General features: G+C 36.0%; 1 protein-coding gene and 1 non-coding gene across 2 annotated transcripts in view; both read right to left on the reverse strand.

Moving 5' to 3' along the window:
* The window catches only part of LOC108986663 (putative pectinesterase 63), a 110,925-nt gene that overhangs the window by 14,552 nt on the left and 73,188 nt on the right, over nucleotides 1-23,185 (reverse strand). The gene's annotated exons all lie outside the window — the stretch shown is intronic.
* On the reverse strand, nucleotides 10,407-10,513 carry LOC118349800. Its single transcript, XR_004802714.1, has one exon. It is a non-coding gene; the product is annotated as a small nucleolar RNA R71 (small nucleolar RNA).

Genomic DNA, 23,185 nt, shown 5'->3' on the forward strand with positions numbered 1-23,185 from the left:
CAAAATACGTGATTAATTGGAAATTTATGAGAATTACGTGATTATTTTATAGGTGACGATTAATTATTGTTCGACATTTTTGAGGAATTCTGAAAAAGCTACGAAGTTCAGGTAAGCGGGGTTCCTATGCTAGACTTTGCATTTAAAATAAAATGAGCTGAGGTTATTTTTGGAAAATATACATATTTGATGTTGAAAAGAAATTTGAACTGCCTCAGTTATTTGTTCTGCATTACTCATGAGATTCTGTTTAAGAAGAAATTATTTTCTGTCATGAATTGTGTAGAAATGAGCTTATTGTTTACATTCTATTTCTGAACTTTGAAAAAGACAGCGAATATGAAATTTTGTGCATAAATTATGTTGTGTTATGATTTTTTTCTGTTATGACGATTTTCTGTACTCTGATATGATCTGATGTGATTTCTAAAAACCTCTGGCATAATATTCTGATTCTGTTCCGTTTTGACCTTACCACGGGTGTAAAACCATGGCCTCTGTTCGGGTTGGTACCAACTTTTCTGTTTCTGGTGCACCCACTTTGGAAACAAAGTGGTTTTCTGCATGGCCTTTCCTATGTGCACACTCGGGGCTCCGAGACTGAATAAGGGGAAGATTCACATTCTGTTTCTGCTCGATTAGCTACCGAGGTTTGCACAACCCTACCACGGGGGTTAAACATGGTATTTGTTCTGATTTGATAAGATAAGATGTGATGTTTCAGTTTATGCTATGCCAAATGGATTTTGATTATGAATATTTTTCGAACTCTCACTCTGATATTTTTTATAACATGTTCAATTGCTGCATTTTGAAAACATTATTCTGATTTTGCATTCTGAAAGAAGATATTTTTGTTCTGTATTCTGAACTCTGTAAATGCTCATGTTTACACACTAGTATATGTCCTCTGCTTACTGAGTTGTTGATAACTCACCCCTTATCTCCATATATTTTTCAGATAATTTTGATAGTTCAGCTGGAGAACAAGAGTAGAAAGTTTTAGCAGGTGTGATGATTAGAGTGGAATAAGTGCCCGAGGGTACAAGTGCTTAATTGAGAGTCGTAGTTAGTAAACTGAATTTATGTTTCGGATATTTTAATTCGAGGAACTTAGAAATTTGGATTGATTAAATTGGTTAATATTTTATTGGGTTCTCCGGATTTTATAGTTGTACTATTTAAGTTGATTTGAGGTATTAAGAGTTAACTCTCTGGACCTCTGGGAACGGGGTGTTATAAAAGCCATTGGAATAAGATTAAACCAAAAAAGATTTAAACTTTCTCAAAACAGAAACTGTTTTTCCTCTTCCAGTTTCTAAGTTTATAGATCTAATAAAATATTTCTCCAAAACTTTTAATCATGCAACAACTCCTCAACCAATAATCATATACACATGTTAACAGTACTCCATAAAAATTTTGGACCAAGATCTATTCATTAGCTTGGTCAAAAACTCCAAAATATAACACACTCTCCAATTTATCGCCCAGAATGACCTTTCTGGGGTCTAAATAACTTTTTACCAATCAAATAATCTCCAAATGGAATTAATAAGATATCCACGTAAATGAGACTCCAAAGGAAACAATTTCCATGAAGGAAACTTTGCGAGAAAACACTTACAAAAGCTTTGAAACAGGCGTTCAAAAGAGGTAAGAAAAATTGTCTGAGAGTGTCTTTTGCGTTCTATAGAGGAAAAGTGTGAAGGAGAGTTGCTTTTTGTGGGAAGTGGACTAGAGAGCCTCTTACACATGTTATGGAAAGTGATAGGACTGAAGGAAAGTTGAGTGTTGCCCTTTTCTTCTCATAAAAATCAGTCCAAGATCTTTTCTCAAGGTGGAGTGTAAGAGTGAAATAGTGAGGTGGCCCTTTAGCTTTGTACTTCAAGAACCTTCTAGGCCCTTCTTGTAAAGATCTGGCCAGCCAAGTGGGGGTACAAAACTTAGCCATGAAGCAATGCTAATGGTAACCAATTTCGTGGGCCTTAATGGGCCTAAATTTTGGGGTTTAAAGAGGGTTTGGGTTGCTATCAAGCCCAAATCCAATATCACTTGGCCCAATCAATTTTTCAAGGTTAACAAGGTTGGATAATGATTTTCTAACACAAATTTGAAGGATTAATAGCATGTGGAAGTGATTTAATCAAGTGATTAAACACAATGCTAGAAATCGGATTAGAAAATGTTTAGAGGCCAACTTTAGGGTTTTGGGGAAACCGTTTAGGGTTCCGATTTCAACAATGTTTTTGGGCTTTCAATTGGATTCCCACCATTTAGGGTTTTACTAGGATTGAAGCCCTCTTTGATCTGGCACAATTTGGTTGAGCAGATGAAACAAAATTTTGCCTAATTGGCATGATTTCACAGCTTGGTTCCTTCAAATCCATCAAACGTTCCTCATGGTGCCAAGTGTCTAATATTATTCACTAAGTGTGGCTAAGATCTTGTTAAGTGTCCAAATAAAATTTCTCTAATCTAATTTGGACATTCCACGCTGTGATTTTGAAACACTGCAATTGGTGCGCTTACCGAGGTTACTATTCACTCCGAAAATGTGAATCATAAACTTAACACTAAAAATTCCTAAATATTCATATTAACCTACAGGGAAAATATTTTACCGAAATTCAACCTCAAAGTGCCCCTAAAAATAATTTCACAATTTCCAACAGACGTTTCGTCCGGAATTATAAAAGTAGGCTATTGCGCCATAAAATTCTAAATAATCCACTGAGCCTAATGGCGTTGACCATAATGCGTTCTAACACTTCTAACCACCTCAAATAAATTAAACTCTCTCTCTCTCTCCCACGTCTATCTTTTTCTTTCCGGTTTTGTTCTATTTCTTGTTGTTGGCTTTACTTTGTGGCTTCCGTATCTCATGCCCAAATCTCCCTTTTATCAGTTTCCCTTAAAATCTATTTCTCACTTTGCACCAGAGCACTGGGTTCCCTCTCGCATCCTTCCACTTTTCGGTTGGTTCTCTCCCTCTTCAAACTCGGCTCTTCTCTCCCTCTTGCACAGTGTTTCGTCTTCAGGTAAATCTCTCTCTTTGCTCTCAAGTCGAGGCCTTTCCTCTTAGTTGATTTCTCTGGTTTTATGCATTTCCAACTTCGAATAGTTCCAGGCGGTGCCGTTGTGTTCTTCTCCACTCCGAAATCCCTTATTGACGCTCATTCTCTTACAGTCCACTTTGTTTCACTTATGTCCGCATAGTGTTTAATCTCTTTGTTGTGGTTTGGCATTGAACTCTGTTGAACGGGTAAGGAAGCCGTGAACCATTCTCTTTCATGGTGTAATTTATGACTTTTAATTGTTTGAGCATGGGAAGGATTCTTCTGTTTATAATCAGAGTTGAGGGCTTTGTAATATGATGGTTTTGTTGTTGATGAAGGATTATAAATTTTGGGATTTTGATGAGGTGCTGTGGTAAATTGTTGGGTTGACGTGGGGTGTAGGATGAGTTCTATATTTGTTCAGGATTGTGTTAGTTGTTCTGGGTTTTGAATTATTTGGGTTGGAGGTGCAGTAAAGCAAATGGATACTCTGTTGAGTAGGTGCTGTTTTTTGTACTGTTGGGTTGGTATTTTTTGACCATTGAAGTACGATTGATATTTTATTTATATGTTTGACGTTGACCTTGGAGAGTGTTTAGGATAATATCAAAGACTAGTACTTGGTTCTTGAGTTGGAATGCGGGCTGTCCAATGTTATTAAGTGGTTGTCTTAGTGAGTTAATTGTGGGTTTTTAATTATTAGATGAAGTTATGCCAATTGTCGTTTAATAATCTGTGTATATTTCATTGGTTTTTATGAATAGGTGACGAGACTGATAGAGGTCATTTTCAAGACTTAGATAATTCACTACAAGAGTCAGGTAAGCGGAGTTCCTATGCTAGGTTTTATACAAGTTAATAAAACTGAGGTTGATTTAATGAAATCATGCATATTTTGTGATATGATGGGAACTTGTGAAAACAAAGATCAACCTCGGTCACTTACTTGCATTATTCATCAAATCTTTATGAAAAAGGAAAAATATGTTCTGACATGCATTGTATAGACATGAGCTAATGTAACGCCTCGGTCCCGCACGGGTCGGAGAGTTACTTCCTAACACTTAAACTCACATTTCAACAATATAAAAAATATACTCCAAATTCTCAATATCATATAGAAAATTCAATAAAATCTAATTTCCTCAATATAACCAATTTTCTAAAATACCAAGTCATTATAACACTAAAACTTCTTAATAAAATCGACAATACTCATAAAAAACTTCCTATGCTTGAACCACCACACTTAAAACATCTCACCCAATGCCTCATAATCTTGATCCTCAGCTGAACCATTATAATATCTGAAAAATATTGTGGAGATAAGGGGGTGAGTTATCAACAACTCAGTAAGTAGAGAGCATATACTAGCATGTAAACATGAGTATTTATAACATTTGATAAGCCGAACAAAATATTTACTTTCAGAATGTAGAACCAAAACTTTGTACAAAAATATTAGAGCGAAATTTTCAGAAAAATAAACTTATTCCAAAAAGATAATTCGTTGGCATTTATAAACTGAAACATTATAATTATATCATCGTTTAATATCACATCGGGACAATACCATGTTTCACCCCTGTGGTAGATTTATAAACCACCATTATACCCGTGGCTGGGTCATATTCCATGTTTCACCCCCGTGGTAGGGTTATAAACCACCATTATACCCGTGGCTAGGCCATTTTCCATGTTTCACCCCCGTGGTAGGGTTATAAACCACCATTATACCCGTGGCTGGGCCTTAACAGAAACATAACGGATTTCATCGAAAATCCGGTTGCAAACATATACAGACTCAGAACTTCATGCCAAGATTTTCAGATAATACATCATGTCTAAACAAAACACTGAAAAGTTTCAGATCATTTCATATGTTCGAGATAAACATAAACAAAATATTCTCACTTGTTCATAACAAAACTTTTAGAATTTCTTATTCGCTCTTTTACATAGTTCAGAAACAAAGTGCACAAAACTAGCTCATGTCTACACCAGTCATGACAGAAAACACTTTCTCTTGTACTGAATTTATGCGTATGCAGAATAAACATCTGAGGTTGTTTTCAGATCATTTCTTTTCAAAAACAAACACGTTTATTTTCAAAGTCAACCTCATTTTATTTCTTTTATGCAAAACTAGTATGTGAACCCCGCTTACCTGGACAACTTAACTTTTTAGAATTTTCCTCAAAAAAGTCGAGTCGACTATAAATCGTCACCTATAAAAAATAATCACACAATTTTCGTAAGTTTTCAATCAATCCCGGATTTCGATATTTAAGCCTAAACTTCTAAAATAACCTATTTTAATATCTCAAAACTTAAAACCCTCATAATCCCAAAATATATCATCACTTCTTAAAAATCACCAATATCCACCATGACCAACATCAAACTCAAAACACCAATATTTAAACCCGAAACAGACAACAATTTTTCAAAGCATAAACCAATCTCACACAAACAATTCCATCATCCAATCCAACCGACCCCCTTACTCCTCGGACTCAGTCCGGCACAACCAACAAATTCACAGTAAATATGAATTAGCGCAAAAATACATTTAAATCTCAAAAGTTCTTTAGGAAAAATACTTACAATGCTATAATATAATTTTTGAAAGATCACGGAGGTACTAGAAGCGGCAACACAGTAACAAAACAGTGCGAAATGCACTGTGGCCGTGGGTCTCAAAAACCCACTTTTGAACGGGTGTAAACGAAGACCCGAGATTGATAGGGTAGGGCTTAGGGATGTCGGTAAAGCTAGTGGTTGTGGTGGTTGGCCGTGGATGGCGGCGTGGGCGGCGGTTTAAGGCCAAAATGCTCAAATCGGAGATGGAGATAGATGGGGCTTCACCGGTGACAGATCAGAGTCAAGGATGGGTGCATTAGGTTGCTAGAAGGTCGATGATGATGTGGTGAGAAGATAGTGGCCGGAGGTGGCGTGACGGCGGCGCAGCGGCGCAAGGAATGCGCGGCTTCGTGTGGTGCGTGGAGGCTAATGGCAGCGCGGCTGGGGCTGGAAACCGGAGGGGGAGGTCGCCGGTGGGTGGGGGTGCTGGGAAGCCGGGCGGTGTCGACCACCGTCGGCGCACGGTGGCACTGGGGTGAGAAGGAGGATCGGACGGAGAGAGAGAGGGAGGGGAGTTGCGGCGCGCGGTGAAAGACCAGGAGAAGAAGAAAAAGAAAAAAGAAAAGAAAGAAAAGAAAAGAAGAAAAGAGAAAGGAAGAAAAAGAAAAGAGAAAATGTAGGGAAAGAAATGAGGTCCAATCCTCACATCTTGGGTCACAAAAAAAATGATCCAACGGAGACAATTTTAAAACAGCAAGTGAAATAAAATAATTCAAACGCGGTGATTAAAATGAAAAATAAATAATTAAATTCAACAAGAAGTTAATTTAATATGAAAAGAAAATTAAATTCATAACAATAATTAATATTAAGGAAACATGTCAAATTTAATTTTCACAAATTAAAAAATCATAAAAATAAACCCACTAAAATCTGAAAATTTAAAACAAGATAATCTAATTTTAAATTAATAACAAATAATCATTCAATTAAAAAAATACACTAAAAAAATACGGGGTGTTACAGCTAAATTCTATCATGTGGTTTCTGAAATCTGAAAAAGGGAGCGATATTGAGAATATGAAAAATTGTGCATTTATTTAGAAAGATGTTATGGCTTTTGTCGACAATGTGTGTAAACTGTCTGTTTCTGTTTTGGTACTCTGTATTATTTTGATATAACATCTGAAAACCTCTGGCATGGTGTACTGGTATTTGTATTTGACTCTGTCTCTGCTTTGCTCTACTCTGCTCTGTTATGCTCTGCTCTGTTTGAGTTAGTACCAACTTCTCTGTCTCTGAGTGCACCCACTTTGGAAACAAAGTGGTTTTATTATGGTCTTTCCTGTGTGCACACTCGGGGCTCCGAGAAGAATAAAGGAAAGATTTCACCTTTGTCTCTGCCTGGTTTGGCCACCAGGGTTACCACAACCCTACCACGGGGGTGAAACATGGTCTCTGCTCTGTTTGATGCTCTGTTTTGATCTGATGATGATACTCAGTTTATGTTATGCCAAAGTATTGCGAGTTTTACTTGTCTTAAAACCATTGCTCCATTACTTTTGGAAAAACATGTTTGTTCTGTATAATAACTTTGTAAAATATTTTGTTCTGCATATTGTATTTTGTAAATGCTCATGTTTGCACTCTAGCATATAACTCCTGCTTACTGAGTTGTTGATAACTCACCCCCTATCATTATAATATTTTTCAGATGATGTGGGGAGTCCAAATGAGGACCTAGATTAGATTGGTGAACGTGTTTAAGCTGAGGAGATGTGGTTAGAAGAAGGACTTCTAATGTTCTTAGTGTTAATGTCTTTGAGTTTTATTTATATCTTGGGTTTAGTAATATTTATGAAATTATTAGTTGGTTTGTTATGACTACTGAGAGATTATGGACTCCTTAGTTTCTTTTGCTGCAGTAATGACTTTATGGAGTGTTCAATGTGGTTATTTAGAACACTTGATATTGAGTTTTGCTATTAAAGTTTTGGAGTTTTATTTTAGTTGTGTTGGGAAATAAGTTCTTAAGAGACATGTAGTAATTCTCCAGATCAACCGGGTTTGGGGCGTTACAAACTTAACACTAAAAATTCCTAAATATTCATATTAACCTATAGTGAAAATATTTTACCGAAATTCAACCTCGAAGTGCCCCTAAAAATAATTTCACAATTTTCAACAGACGTTTCGTCTGGAATTATGAAAATAGGCTATTGCGCCATAAAATCCTAAATAATCCACTGAGTCTAATGGCGTGAACCATAATGCATTCTGACACTTCTAACCATCTCAAATAAATAAAACTCATATTTCTAGCACCGTAGTGAGTGATAACACTTACTATGTTGACAGACTAAAACGCATGCGATTGGTCGATTCTAGCGGGCTGTTACACGGCATCTCGTTGTTACGAGATTCCTAAAGCCAATAGAAATTCCACCAATGAATTTCTAGCGGGCTGTTACACGGTATCTCGTTCTTTTTTCCCCACGGTCTCCTATCTGTTACCTCTTTCTCTCAGAACTTTCTCTCTGATCATAGTGCAGTGCCGCCGCATGACCACCTACGACCGCTTCCGATCTCCTTGCTCTTTGCGCCGCACCTCCTCTCTCGGTGAGTGTTGGAATCCTCAGTCGCATATTATTTTGGTCTGGAGCATTTCACAACTCACTTTTCCTTTTGTTTTCATAGTTTTTCCCAATAAGCCCATGCATCTTATACGTATTTCCCAAAACACCATCCCTTTAGATGGGTTCCAAATTAACCTAAAGTTTGTGTTAGTATCGGTTTTTTTAATTATATAGCTTACCATGAAAATAGATAAAGTTTTGAATTATATTATTAGTAATATTATTTTTCTAAAAGAGAAAGTCCAAACACATTCGAATGCAAATGACTTTCAAGAGGGCAAGACATTGGAACAACCTAAGAACTTTCAATGAGTGCAGGATTCTTCAAATAAGGATAATGATGGGGTTTGAGAGTAATTCAGATCAAAGTCCAAAATGCGCTATCTGACAGCATGGACATACTTTAGTATTTTAATTATAACTTTCCATTCCAATATTGGATTGATGCGATTCTTGCTGCGTTGGAAAGTTATCTTAAAGGGTTACAAAGTTGTCTTTAATAAGGTTTTCCAAATTCGAAGTCTTGAAGCATGTACATGGCTGCCAAGTTGAGTCATAAAATTTAGGTGATTTTGTGTGTGGGAATATGAAGACATTAGGGTTTCTTTCCTACCCAATTGAAGCATATCATTAGCACAAAATTGGAGAGTTTTTCATAGGGGTATTTCTTTGGAGTTTTTTGTTTCAAACCCTGCGGCTTGCGAGGGACGACACTGCAAAGTGTGAGGAGCATTTTCAGTGTTCATTATCTTCTATTCTTCTCTTAGAAAAATTATAGTGAATTCATTTATGTTGAATTTAATTTTTAGCATGAACTAAATTTTCTTTATTCTAGGAAAACGATGTAATCTAGTTCTAAACTATGATTGTTTTTCTACGTGAATTTGAAGTAATTCTCTTTAATGTTTGTCTGATTTATTCTGAGCTTATTACTTCTAATTAACTGGCTATTAATTAGATGATTTAAATCTTTTGATTTGCTGTCGAAAGAGGAAATTATAGGATAGATCTTGGATATTTCGGCATAGGTAATTATAGAGATCGAAAGACTTGTATGAACCAATGTAGTATTAAAATCATTGGTCTTATTGCTTTCTTCCTTTATTAATTTGCATACTTTTGTATAAAATGATGAACAAGAATAATTTCCAATTGCCTATCGAAAGAAGCTTTTGGATGTTTGTGAAGATTTGCTAACAAACAGATAGAATTAAATTCAATTAGTTAGATGAGTAAAGCATAGTAAGGGATTAGGCGAAATCGATTTCCTAGAAATTTTCTTTCCCATTGATTTGATCTTCGAACAATATATTTCTTTTCCTTTGAGTATTCTCTTTGAATTAATTTTATTTTAATTTGCAATTACAAAAATCTTAGTGACTTTTCTAAATAAAGTCAAGATTAGTATAATTTCTGTATTTGTCAAAAAAGTATATTGCCAATCCCTGAGGACGATACTCTTCTTATCACTTTATTATAAAACTACGATATGGTGCACTTGTAGTTTTGCACCGATCAAGTTTTTGGCGCCATTGCCGGGGATTGATTTCTTCTTATTTTTTCCAATATTGATACAAAGTTATCTTGGTTTTAATTTAGGATTTTATTTTATTTTATTTTCCTTTGGGTGTGTTTTTTACGTTGGATGCGCCATGCTAGAACTCGTGACATTACTCCTTTTGATCCAGAGCTTGAAAGAACTCTTAGATCACAAAGAAATAAGAAAGTACTAGCCATGGCTAACGGACAACATGATGCACAGCCACGCACCTTGAAGGATTATGTACGCCCAGTTGTGAATGACAACTACTCGGGTATAAGACGCTAGACCATTAATGCCAACAACTTTGAGCTCAAACCAGCCTTAATTAGAATGGTGCAACAAACCCAATTTAGCGGATCACCACTTGATGATACCAATATTCATTTGGCAACAGGTTTGGAGATTTGTGACACAGTAAAGATTAATGGTGTTACTAAAGACACCATTAGACTGAGATTATTTCCTTTCTCTTTGAGGGACAAGGCAAGAGGTTGGCTACAATCTCTACAGCCGGGAAGCATCATTAGTTGGCAGGATATGGCTGAAAAGTCTCTTGCTAAATTCTTTCCACCTGTAAAAACAAACCAACTTAGGAGTGAGATTGGTCAATTCAAGCAAAATGATTTCGAGTCACTCTATGAAGCATGGGAAATGTATAAAGATTTGATTCGACGCTACCCTCAACATGGATTGCCGGATTGGTTGCAAGTTCAGATGTTCTATAATGGGTTAAATGGGCAAACTCAGACCATAGTTGATGCTGCTTTTGGTGGAACTTTGATGTCAAAGACAGCTGAAGGTGCTACTTATCTTTTGGAAGAGATGGCCTCAAACAACTATCAATGGCCAACTGAAAGAACTATGACTAAGAAAGTTCTTGGGATTCATGAATTGGAGCCGTTAGTAGCCCTTTCAGTTCAAGTGGCTACTCTATCCCATCAGATTTCAGCTTTGACAACCCAAAAGATACTACAAAGTGCAAAATATGTTGAAGCTACAAGTATGACAGTTTCAAGAATTGAAAGGAGTCAAGATCAAGTTCAATACATCAACAATTGGAACTACAATTATCGTGGTAATCTTATGCCAAATTATTATCATCTAGGGCTTCGAAATCATGAGAATTTGTCTTATGGAAATACAAAAAACGTTTTGCAACCTCATCCAGGATTTGATAGTCAACCAAGCGAAATGAATATGTCACTTGAGGATGCCATGGTTTCCTTTGTTGAGGAGGCAAATGCAAGGTTTAAAAAGACTGATTCAAGGTTGGACAACATTGAGACTCATTGTAGCAACATGGGAGCTGCTATAAAGAATATTGAAGTGCAAATTGAGTAACTAGCCACAACTATCAATGTCCAACAAAGAGGAACTTTTCCTAACAACACAGAAGTGAATACAAGGGAACAATGCAAGGCCAACACACTTAGGAGTGGAAGAGAACTTGAGAGGTTACCATAAAAGGAAACCAATTCCACCCCTACAGCTGCAAACAATGGTCAAATCAAGAATAAAGTAGAAGAAAAGGAGATTGTGGATGATGCACTAAGAGAGACTGACATGCTTCCAGCAATTTCATTTCCTGACAATCCTCCTATTCTCTCTACTCCACTTCCTTATCCTCAACGTTTTCAAAAACAAAAATTAGATAAGGAATTTTCTAAGTTTATGGATATTTTAAAGAAAATTCACAAAATATTCCTTTTGCAGATGCCTGGGAACAAATGCCAAATTATGTCAAATTCCTGAAGGACATCATTTCCAAAAAGAGAAGGTTGGAGAAGTTTGAAACAGTGAAACTTTCTGAATAGTGCAGTGCTATTCTTCAAAAGAAATTACCTCAAAAGTTAAAAGATCCAGGGAATTTCACTTTGCCTTGCACTATTGAAAATTTATTTTTTAATAAAGTTTTATGTGATCTTAGTGCTAGTATTAATCTTATGCCACTTTCTGTTTGCAGAAAATTGGGACTTGGAGGGATAAAACAAACAACCATTTCTTTGTAACTAGCAGATCGATCCATCAAGTATTCACGTGGAGCCATAAAAGACGTATTGGTAAAGGTGGATAAATTTATTTTTATTTTTCCTGCTAATTTTGTGGTGTTAGATATGGAAGAAGATGAAAAAGTCCCACTAATTCTTGGCTGACCATTCTTGGCTACGGGAAGGGCTTTAATTGATGTTCAAAATGGTGAGTTAACATTGAGAGTGAACAAGGAAGATGTTATGTTCAACATCTACCAAGCCATGAGAATTCTAGAAGAGCCAAGCACTTGTTTTAGGGTAGATGTCATTAAGCAATGTGTAGAAGAAGCCTTTCAAGAAGATGCACCACCCGATCACCTAGAATGAGTATTGCAGCAGGATACATCACTTAGCAATGAAGTGGAGAGGAACTATGCACTTATTCCTCTTGGAGATCCTGATTGAGGAAGATTGAAAAGTTTGGCTGTAGACTTTAAAACAAGCGCTTATGGGAGGCAGCCCATAGAACTTTCTTTCATTCTTTTATTTTTATTATTTTTATTTTTATTTTTTTGAATAATTTGGATTTTGATACAAGTTTATTTAGCATCAATAAAGAGCTAAAAATTACAAACTACGGCTGATTCACCATGAAACCAGGGAAGTTCTTTTCATTTCTTCAATCTTTCTCATTTTTGCATTACAATGAGGACATTGTTTAGTTTAAGTTTGGGGGTGTAAACTCCTATAGTCATTTGGTCTTGTTGTTTGCTATTTATTTTTTTATGATTTTATAAGTCTTGAGTTGTTGGATTCTCTTACCAAGCATGTATTTGAGTATGATTGAATTCTCTATGACTCTGAAATTTGTGATTGAGGATAGGATTGAGAAACATTTTCAAAAATTTCTTTTATGTCAGGCTGAGTTTTGTGGATACTTTGATTTAAATCTTTGACCTTAAACATAATTGAGCACATAGTCATTTGTTTTCTTTATTCCATTTTGCTTATGAAGAGAAATAGTTGAATTAACTGGGTCAGGGAAGTTCAATTTTGCTTTGCTCTAGAATCCGTTGATGGATCCTTGAGGTGAAATCCTAGTTGATACCAAATATTAGAGAAATGATCTAGGAAAATTTTTTTGTTATAACCAAAAAAGCTTTCCCAGCTGTCCTGATTATCATGCCATCATTGCATGGTGTATTCCCATAGTCAACCCCCTTGAGCCTTATTTTACATAAGCCTTTATTTGTTTTTTTTAACTACATAAACCATTCCCGTTCCAAGCCTGAAAGACCATGAAATTACCTTTATAGTTTGAGAAAATACTTTGTTGGAAATCTACATTTAAAGAGAAAGTTAGTTCAAAGGAAATTATGCTTTATTTGATCAAAGCATGTGAAAACAAAAGGTGAACGAAGAAAGAAGAAAAAAAAAAAGGTTGAAGATTTGAAAAGGCTACAAGAATTGAGGTGGCTGAACGAAGAAGATGGGAGGCTGAGAAAAAAAAAAGGAAAAAAGTATTATTGCCGGGTTTGTCTTTTGCTCAGAGGTGATGTATCCATCATGGCAGAAAAAATAGAGAAAACTTAAAAAGTGATGGGTAAATTACTTCAGATTTTGTTAAAGGTGTACTTGGTATTACTTCATTGATTACAACAACAATATTGTCATCAATATGAGCATATAGTCGAGAAATAGTTATGGTTTGAATCATGTGGACATCTTTTTTATTGTTCTTTCCACCAAGTCTTTTCCCAGTTTGCATTGATTTTCCATATCCATTTCTTTCATAGCCCTCACCCTGTGGCCTGTCATTACAACCTGATTAAAGACCTTTTGATCTTTGATTTTTGTTTGACTACATTAGTGGAGAGGATTTCTGAAAATTGGACTTATGGGGTTAAGTTTTGAGAGAATTCTTCAGGTTTCAGTTGTTCTACTTTTATCTGAGTTTGCAAGTGTAGTTTGAAGTTGAATTGAGTATATCACACACACACTCACTCAAGGTCTTAGCTTTAGGTTGAAGTAAGTGCTTAACTCTTGCTTGACAAATGGCTAAATTTTTTATTGATTTTCTTTCTATCTTTGATGTTAAAAGAGTAAGATACTAGTGATTAAATCTAATTCAGATCATGGCTTGGTGAGTGATGAAACTTCTATATGGGGTCAAGTTGATAGTCTATAGTGCTCTTTTATTTTTATTTTTATTTTTTTTGTTTGATGATAAACAAAGTTGTAAGTTTGGGGGTGTTTGATGACTTGCATAATTTCTTATATTTTATCACTTCTTAACTTTAAAGTTTAATCTAAATACCCTATTATTGGACTAAAATGCTAAAATATTAATAGAAACCTTTAGAATTAATGTGTATTCTTGAATTGAGCATCTATTTACTTTGGGATACTCCTGAGTAAATTTTTATGTTTAATTTCAGAGTTTGTAAAAGAGCAAGTCCAAACCCATTTGAATTCAAAGGACTTTCAAGTGGGCAAGACGTTGGAACAACCTAAAAACTTTCAATGAGCGTAGGATTCTTCAAATAAGAATAATGATAGGGTTTGAGAGTAATTCGGATCAGAGTCCAAAATGTGCTAGCAGACAGCATGGACACACTTTAGTATTTTAATCATAACTTTCCGTTCCAATATCGGATTGATGCGATTCTTGATGCTTTGGAAATCTATCTTAAAGGGCTACAAAGTTCTCTCGAATAAGATTTTCCAAATTTGAAATCCTAAAGCACTTAAGTGGCTGCCAAGTTGAGTCCTGAAATTTAGGCAATTTTGTGTGTGAGAATATAAAGACATTAGGGTTTCTTTCCTACCCTATTTAAGCATATCATTAGCACGAAATTTGGGAGTTTTTCAGAGGGGCATTTCTTTGGAGTTTTTCATTTCAGACGCTTCGGCTTGTGAGGGACGACATTGCGGATTGTGAGGAGCATTTTCAGTGTTCATTTTCATATATTCTTCTCTCATAAAAATTATGGTGAATTCGTTTATGTTGAATTTAATTTTTAGCATGAGCTAAATTTTCTTTATTTTAGGAAAACGATGTAATCTACTTCCAAACTATTTTTATTTTTCTATGTTAATTTGAAATAATTATCTTCTATATTTGTCTGATTTATTCTGAGCTTATTGCTTCTAATTAACTGTCCATTAATTAGATGATTTTAATCTTGTGATTTTCTGTCGAAAGAGGGAATTATAGGATAGATCTGAGATATTTCGGCATAGGTAATTATAGAGATCAAAAGACTTGTATGAACCTATGTAGTATGAAAATTATTGGTTTATTGCTTTCTTGCTTTATTAATTTGCATACTCTTGTGTAAAGTGACGAACAAGAATAATTTCCAATTGCCTATCGAAAGAGGCTTTTGGATGTTTGTGGAGATTTGCTAACAAACAGAGAATTAAATTCAATTAATTGGATGAGTAAAGCATAGTGAGGGATTAGGTGAAATTGATTTCCTAGAATAGAGAAAATTTAGTTCATGCTAAAAATTAAATTCAACGTAAACGAATTAACCATAATTTTTTTGAGAGAAGAATAGAAGAAAATGAACATTGAAAATGCTCCTCACAGTCTGCAATGTCATCCCTTGCAAGCTGCAGCGTCTGAAACGAAAAACTCCAAAGAAATTCCCCTCTGAAAAACTCCTCAATTTCGTGCTAATGATATATTTAAATAGGGTAGGAAAGAAACCCTAATGTCTTCATATTCCCGCACACAAAATCGCCTAAATTTTAGGACTCAACTTGGCAATCATGTACATGCTTCAGGAGTTCGAATTTGGAAAACCTTAGTAGATAAAACTTTGTAGCCCTTTAAGATAGATTTCCAACACATCAGGAATCACATCAATCCCATATTGGAGCGAAAAGTTATGATTAAAATACTAAAGTGTATCCATGTTGTCTGCTAGCACGTTTTGGACTCAAATTCGAATTACTCTCAAACCCCATCATTATCCTTATTTGAAGAATCCTACACTCATTGAAAGTTCTTAGGTTATTCCAACGTCTTGCCCACTTGAAAGTCTTTTGAATTCGAATGTGTTTGGACTTGCTCTTTTAGAAACTTTAAAATTAAACATAAAAAACTGATTAGGAGTATCCCAAAGTAAATAAAAACTCAATTCAAGAATACATATTAATTCCAATGATTTCTATTAACACTTTAGCATTTTAGTCCAGTAACAGAGTATTGACTAAAGTTTAAAGTTAAGAAGTGATAAAATATAAGAAATTATGCAAGTCATCAATAGCTTATCAAGAAAATAGATAAAGTTTTGAATTATATTATTTGTAATATTATTTTTCTAAAATATGAATTTTGGAAGTGATTTGTAAGTGCAAAATTTTATTTTATTTTGAACCCATGCATTATATGAATATTTTCCAAAATACCCATGGTTATACGTTGGGCTTGGTTTTTTTTAATTTACTATGTGAAGGCTTGGTTTTAAGTATAAATCTTGTTATAGAAGATAATTAGGGTTTTAAAGTATATTGCTTTTATTATATTATATTATCTAGTATTAAATTTTATAGTTTGATTTCAATAGTAAATAAGTTAGAATTTAATATCTTAGTCGAAGATATTAAGCGGATATTGAGGAATTTGGGAAGTGATAGTATTTTTGGGGTTATGAGAATTGTAGGTCTTGAGGTATTAAAATAGGTATTTCTAGTGTAATAACATTTTTCAAATAATTTTGTTGGTACACCTGGGGATCAAGACTAGAAATCATGTATAAGGCTATGTGAGCATAGTGGATTAAGTACAAAGAGAGTACTTTGGTTATCTAAGCATTTTATTCAATAATTCTGTTTTGCTTTGTCGATTGGGTATTTTTGGAAGGTTGAGGTTTATTTTTAGACTTACTAGTGTTCATAATTAATTATTTTGGGAGTAGGAGTTTGATGGTCACCAAGATAGACTAGTCTTAAAAATCATTTGCAAGTTTCAAATGGACTAATTTCAAAGTCAAGAGATAAGAATATCAATGAGGCAATGCAAGGATTGGTGCAATCCACTTGGGACGAGTCTAGCAAGAGCCCAACTTTCAAGATGGGCTTGAAGGAGAAGATACAGTTTTGATTCATTTGATACAAGCTATGGAAAAGGGCAACAACATGACTTAAATGCTTTGGGCACTTGATGTAATACCCGAGTTCTACTACGTAGCTCCTGACGTCATTTTATTAATTCCTTAAGTTAAATATTTTGAGATAAAGATTTTTATTACTTTCAATTATTTTATTTTGAGATGAATATGCTTTATTTTAAAAATATGATTTATTAAAATCAATCATGGGTATTTTTAAGACTTAGAAATATTTTCCCTTAGACCCTTTAATTTTATTTATTTAGGAAATGACCCAATTATTCTCTACTATTGGATTGGTAGGTGAAAAGTATCTTTGAGGTGGATAGATCTCCACCATCCACTTGCTTCCTTGTGATGGACGGAGGAAACAACGGCCAAAAAAGTCCTTGTCCCTCCTCAAGCTTACGGTAAAAGCCATACAAAAGGAGAGAAGAGAAAGACAAAACTAATCCTAAAGCATCCTATTCCTACCCGTCGGTCAACACCCAAGAAATGAATAAAATCTCATCTTCCTTTCTAAGATATGCAACTAAATCCCTTCGACTTTTCTTCTCCTTGAAACCATAGCTTCCTCAATAAGCCAATTAAATTTATTTTTCTCCCTTATACGCCGACTTACAAGAGAAGGAACAAATCCTTTTCCTCTTGAACCCACCGAAGTCTAGAGCAAGGAAAGGAAGAAAATTCTTCCAGCCCTCACCGTGCGACTACAAACCCTTCTCTCCCATTCCATTTCTCTTCCAATCTCAAGGCAAGCTTCCATTTTTCTTCCTTCTTAAGAGGGAAATAGTAAGTTAAGTGCATCCTCAACCCTCTCCCTTGTGTATTTCGAAACTTAGCCATAGTTTAATGAAGTGGGTTTCTCTTATTAATTATTGATGTTCGGTTTTGGACTTCCAGCTAAGGGTTTCGTGTACCCTCTGTTTCCTAAACTGAATCCACCTTCCTCTTCACCATTTTCATATTTTGGGAAGGATTTACCCAAAGGTAAAAACCTTAACTTGACCCACTCAGTTTTTGTTGATTTTGTCAACCCATTCAGTTGTTTTATTGTAATGAACCCAGTTAAAGGAATTATAACATAGACAATAAAAGAGAATCAAGAACAAAGAAGATGATGATAATGGCTATGCCTTCGGATATTTGAGGTCCCCAATTCCTCCCAAATGAAAATACAAACTGTTTCAAATATAATTTCCAGCTCCTTCTTAGTTCCATTTATGTCTTACATATGGAGGTAGCCCATGACTAATAGAACTATTGAAAATGCGACACGTGGAAAGTAAATAGAATGGAAATAACAGATTGCAACAAATATTATTCTAAACAACAAGCTACAGACGACTTGTAGTTTAGCTACCTTCCTTGGCCTTCAAAACAATGCGGTTGTTCAATTGGGGATCATAACAAATTCCCTCCCTTTAAAGAACCTTGTCCTCAAGGTTGTGATATTGATGCAACTCTCCTGGCAATGCCTGAAAGATAACCCAAATAGTGACTGGAAGCTTATCTTGTTCTTGCTATTGGCTAAAACAACACATATAGCAACATGAGAATTAAAGATAATTGCTGAACCACCCTTTTTGGATCCCTTGGCAGCAACCGTCTTTGCAACACTTGATCCACATCCATTAAATGACCAACCATGGTATGACCATTGCAAGTTGCCGCCTTCATCAATCCGTCCTTCTGCAAATACCTTGCTCCCAAGTGTCGAGAAAACAAAAGTGAACCCGGCACCCAACCTTTCTTCCACATCCTTTCCATTTCCTCTATCAAATGGCCACAATATTTGTTTCTTTATGCAATGGTACTTCCAGATCTTTAGCAGATTTATTCCTTCCCACCTCAGAACATCCCTAAGTGTCAATATTGGAAACAATTGAGGTGCACTAATCATTGTTCCAACCACTTGTAATCCAGAGCTTGCTTCAGCTTTAGTATCAACACAACTCATTGTGTGAAGATCTTCCCCATCCGGAAGCACACCACTGGTTGAAGAATTAACATCTGGTGTTTGCTGGTTCTCATCATAGATTGAAGACCTCGCAGCGGCTTCTAGCTCAAGAAGGGTCACTAGTGGAGCACTCCTTGATACATCAATGTCTGAAAATAGTTTCTCCATCCAATCCTCCGAGAAACACCTTCTCTCTTCCAATAGAGTTTGGCTTTTTATTTTCAACATCTTCTTTGGAGGAGCTGGAGGTAGATATTTTGAAGGAAATTCCTTTTTGACTTCAGACAAAAACTTTAAAAAATCGTTAAATCTTCCTAATATCCCTCGGATAGTGGTGATCCCTTCTGGCGATTGTATACCAACTTCAATCTTGTAAAACACCACAGGATCTGAACCTCTTGATTCGGAGAGGAAAATCCAAGAAGGAATTGAGATGCAGTAACTCCAACCAGTATGGAAATCAAGTGGCCAGATAGTGTCACGGCCATCCTAAAGCAATATTCTAGATAGCAGTCTCGGATGAGAGAACATCTCTTCTGCTTGCTTTTGAGGCAACATTGTCTCCATTTTACTCCAAAGGCAACGTCTAAAGCCCGGTAGATCATGGCTCGTGGCATACTCAATAGAAAAATGGTTGAATGTTAAGCCGTTGTTGGTGGCAGTGGGAGGTGGCGCGGCAAGGTCGACAAAGATGGGGTTGTGGTTTAGCCTTTTTGTTGCATTCTTATGACCTTCTAAAGTGGAGACACCATCGTAATCACCGTTAACATTTCCCCAAATGGAAGTGGTGGCACCGAAGCTCGCGGTGGCCAATAGTTTTTTCAATGGCGACTTTGCACAAGAGTAGACGGTCCTCGTATTAGTGTCTTCCAGAATTACCTTGCAGGTCCAAGTATAGATGGAGAGGGAGTGTGCTCCCAAATTCGGACGGCCTTATTGCTGCTACAGGGGGGAAAGACTAGAGGAGTCCCAAGGCCGCCAGCGGTTGGGTCCCACGCCAGGCTCCATACCCTGTCGCCATGGTTTTCGAGCATTTCGAACAGCTTCAGATTGTTCACTACCTCCACAATGGAAGTATCGACCACCTCTTTCGAACACGACATTGGACAATTATTCGTTACGAAGGTTTTGGTGTCGGCATAGTAAATAGAGTGAAATAGCGGATAAACTCGACCTATGGAAGAATAACCCAGTGTGGATTCCAGGGTCAAAATTCCACAACCTAGTCACTAATCCTCCAAAAAGTAAGGTTGAGGGGGTTAGATCTTCGGAAATGCACATCTTGCCAGTGAAGAACATTATTCTAGGGTTAGAGATCTGGGCTTGGACATGGGAAGGAAGGGGAAAATTTTTGTTGGAGTAAGCTATCGTGGATTTCGTAATACGCTGCTCCACTTCAATGATGGGAACCAAGATGGGCCTAGTCTTAAAGATCATTTGCAACTTTCAGATGGGCCAAGAAGATCAAGGAGACAATGCAAGGATTGATGTAATCCACTTGGGACAAGTTTAGCAAGAGCCTAACATTCAACATGGGGCTTGAAGGATAAAGATCCAGTTTTAATTCATTTGATCAGCTACGGAAGAGGGCAACGACTAGACTTAAAGGCTTTGGGCTCTTGAAGGGTTTCAACTTATTTAATTCATTTAAAGAACTTATTTTATTAGTTTAGAATAATTGAGTTTATTATGGGAAGCACTTAAGGGGGCCTATGCAAGGGCATGTTGGGAAAGTTATTATTTTATTGAACTAGGGTTAGGGTTTCTATAGCGCGGCACTGTAGCCGCGACACTGTTCATCCAGAGGCATTTTTGGAAGATGGGGGTTTTATTTTGGCTAGGGTTTCATTAGGTTTTGCTTTAAATACTCTATGTAGCCTCATTCTAATCAGTTCATGAAGTTTATGAAATTTGATGAATTTATTCATTGTGAGTTGAGTTTTACTCCTCTTGTTCTTAATTGAACTTTTGAACTTATCAAAGGTAAGTTACAACCTTTGTGGCGTTCCTCCTTTGTAATCTGGGTTCCTGAGCCGGGCTCTTCAACGGGTCTAGATTTTAATATAATCTAGGTTCTTGAAACGAGTTCTCATCGGGTCTAGGTTCTCCATCCATTGACTTGATTTTGGCTTTCTTGGGGAGTTTTCAAATTGTCTGTGGGTTCAAGGGATTTTCTTCCCGTGGGTTCGTATCATTTGGTATCAGAGCAAGGTTTCTAAACAGGTCTGATTCTATCTTTTAATTCTAGCATCCTTAAATTTAATTCTAGGGTTTCATTGTTCTAGGGTTGCCAAAAAAAAAAAAAAAATTTGAAACAAAATGTAGGCTGCCGAAATTCTTATGATTTTGGGTTTGACTGAAATTTGCATCACCTAGGGTTTCAAAATTCTAGCGTTTCCTGCATCCTTAAGTTTGTCAATTGCTTGGAGTGTCGTTCCATTGATTCTCTTCTACTTCATTGTCCTTGCTTGTGTGTTTGAATTCAATTGTTTGGTTTTCACAATTGAATATTGCTGTTTGTGGTTGAATTAGAGAAAAGAAAAAGAAAGGAAACGAAACGAAAGGAAAAGAAAAGAAAAGAAAAGAAAGGAAAAAAAAAGAAAAGAAAATTCGGAAAAAAAAAAACAAAAAAAACCAAAAAGAAGAAGAAGAAGAAAAGAGGTGGCGTATTCAAAGTTGCTACATAGTTACAACAAAGAGAAAGAAAGTGTTTGTTGATTGAGCTTTTATCATCATTGGAGCTTAATACATCTTTCTAGTTGGTATCTTGTTTTATAATTACTCTTTCCCTCGTATAAATTCCATGAGTCTCGTATCATTTTATTCATTCCTTGTTTCTTTGATCTATATTACTGGTTGGAATAATACAAGGTTGTGTTGTCTTGATTTAGTTCAACTAGTTCTTAAAGAACTTGATTGGGAAAACTATTGAGGTAAAAGGCTAGAAAGTGTGAGATTATTATCGGGAAAAAGCCATTAAGAGTGAAACACGAGTGGAGTGCCATTATTTGAGTGTAAACACGTAAGGGAGTGTTTCAGGTTTTCCACTAACAATGTTTTTGTGCAGTATATTATGATGTCTCATAGAAGTGACATTTCACCAAAGGGGATGGTAGATAACTCATCCTTTGTATTGGAAGCCATGCAACAACAGTTTGAGCGGTTGAACTTGGTGTTGGGTGAAGTGAGGGATAGTATAGATAATCAAGAAGTAGTGATTAGAAATCTGCAAGGTGAGAGAGATAGGAGGCGACGTCAGTCTAATGTTGAAAATGGGTATGAGAAAGAAGAGTATGGTGATTCTCTTGTTACTAGGCCTGCACTCAATACATAAATTAAGATGGATGATGGAGAGCAGCAGAGCGAGAACAATTTTCATACTAGATGCCACATCAACAACAAGGTATGTAGTATGGTCATTGATTTGAGGAGTTGTATTAATTTGGCTAGCACTACTTTAGTTGAGAAATTGAATTTACCTAACTTGAAATACCCTAGACCATACAAGTTGCAGTGGTTGAATGATTGTGGGGAGGTCAGGGTAAACAAGCAAGTGCTAGTTTCTTTTTCAATTGGGAAATACCATGATATGGTGCTTTGTGATGTTGTGCCTATGCATGCTGGCCATATTTTGTTGGGGAAGCCGTGGCAGTTTGATAGGAAGATGATTCCTGATGGGTTAAGGAACATGTACAATTTTGAAAAAGATGGAAAAACAATCAAACTTGCTCCTTTAAGTCCAACTCAGGCTCATGGGGACCACCTGAAATTGAAAAGTGAGATTGAGCAAAAAAGTAAAAGTGAGGATGAGATTGATAAAAAAAGAAATAGTGAGACTGAAAAAGAGAGAGAGAGAGAAATGAGGAAGAAAAAAGATGATGGTGAGGCCGAAACCTCAAGAAAAAAGAGAATGAGTTGCAAAAATATTGTGAGGTTGACAGTTCAAGAAAAGAGGAGTGTGGAAGAAACAGAGAGCGTGAAACGAAAAAGGATAATGAGAGGAAGAAAGAGAATGAAGCTGAAATGTCGAGGGAAAGTGTGAGTGAAAAATAAAATAGAGAGGTGGCTGAGAGTCAGGAAAAAAGCGTGGAGCCACAAGAGGAAAAAGAAAGAGAGATTGTAGAGAGAAACAGAAAGAGAAAAGTGAGTTTTTATGCTAAGGCAAGTTTTTATACTAATGAATTTATCGATTCTTTGCCTAGTGTTGTTGTTTATTTGTTGCAAGGATATGAGGTCGTGATTCCTAGCTATGTGTTTAGTGGATTGCTACCTATTAGGGAGATAGAGCACTACATTGATTTTGTGCCAGGTGCA

The sequence above is a fragment of the Juglans regia genome, chromosome 10, assembly GCF_001411555.2.
Source record: "Juglans regia cultivar Chandler chromosome 10, Walnut 2.0, whole genome shotgun sequence".
NCBI lineage: Eukaryota > Viridiplantae > Streptophyta > Magnoliopsida > Fagales > Juglandaceae > Juglans > Juglans regia.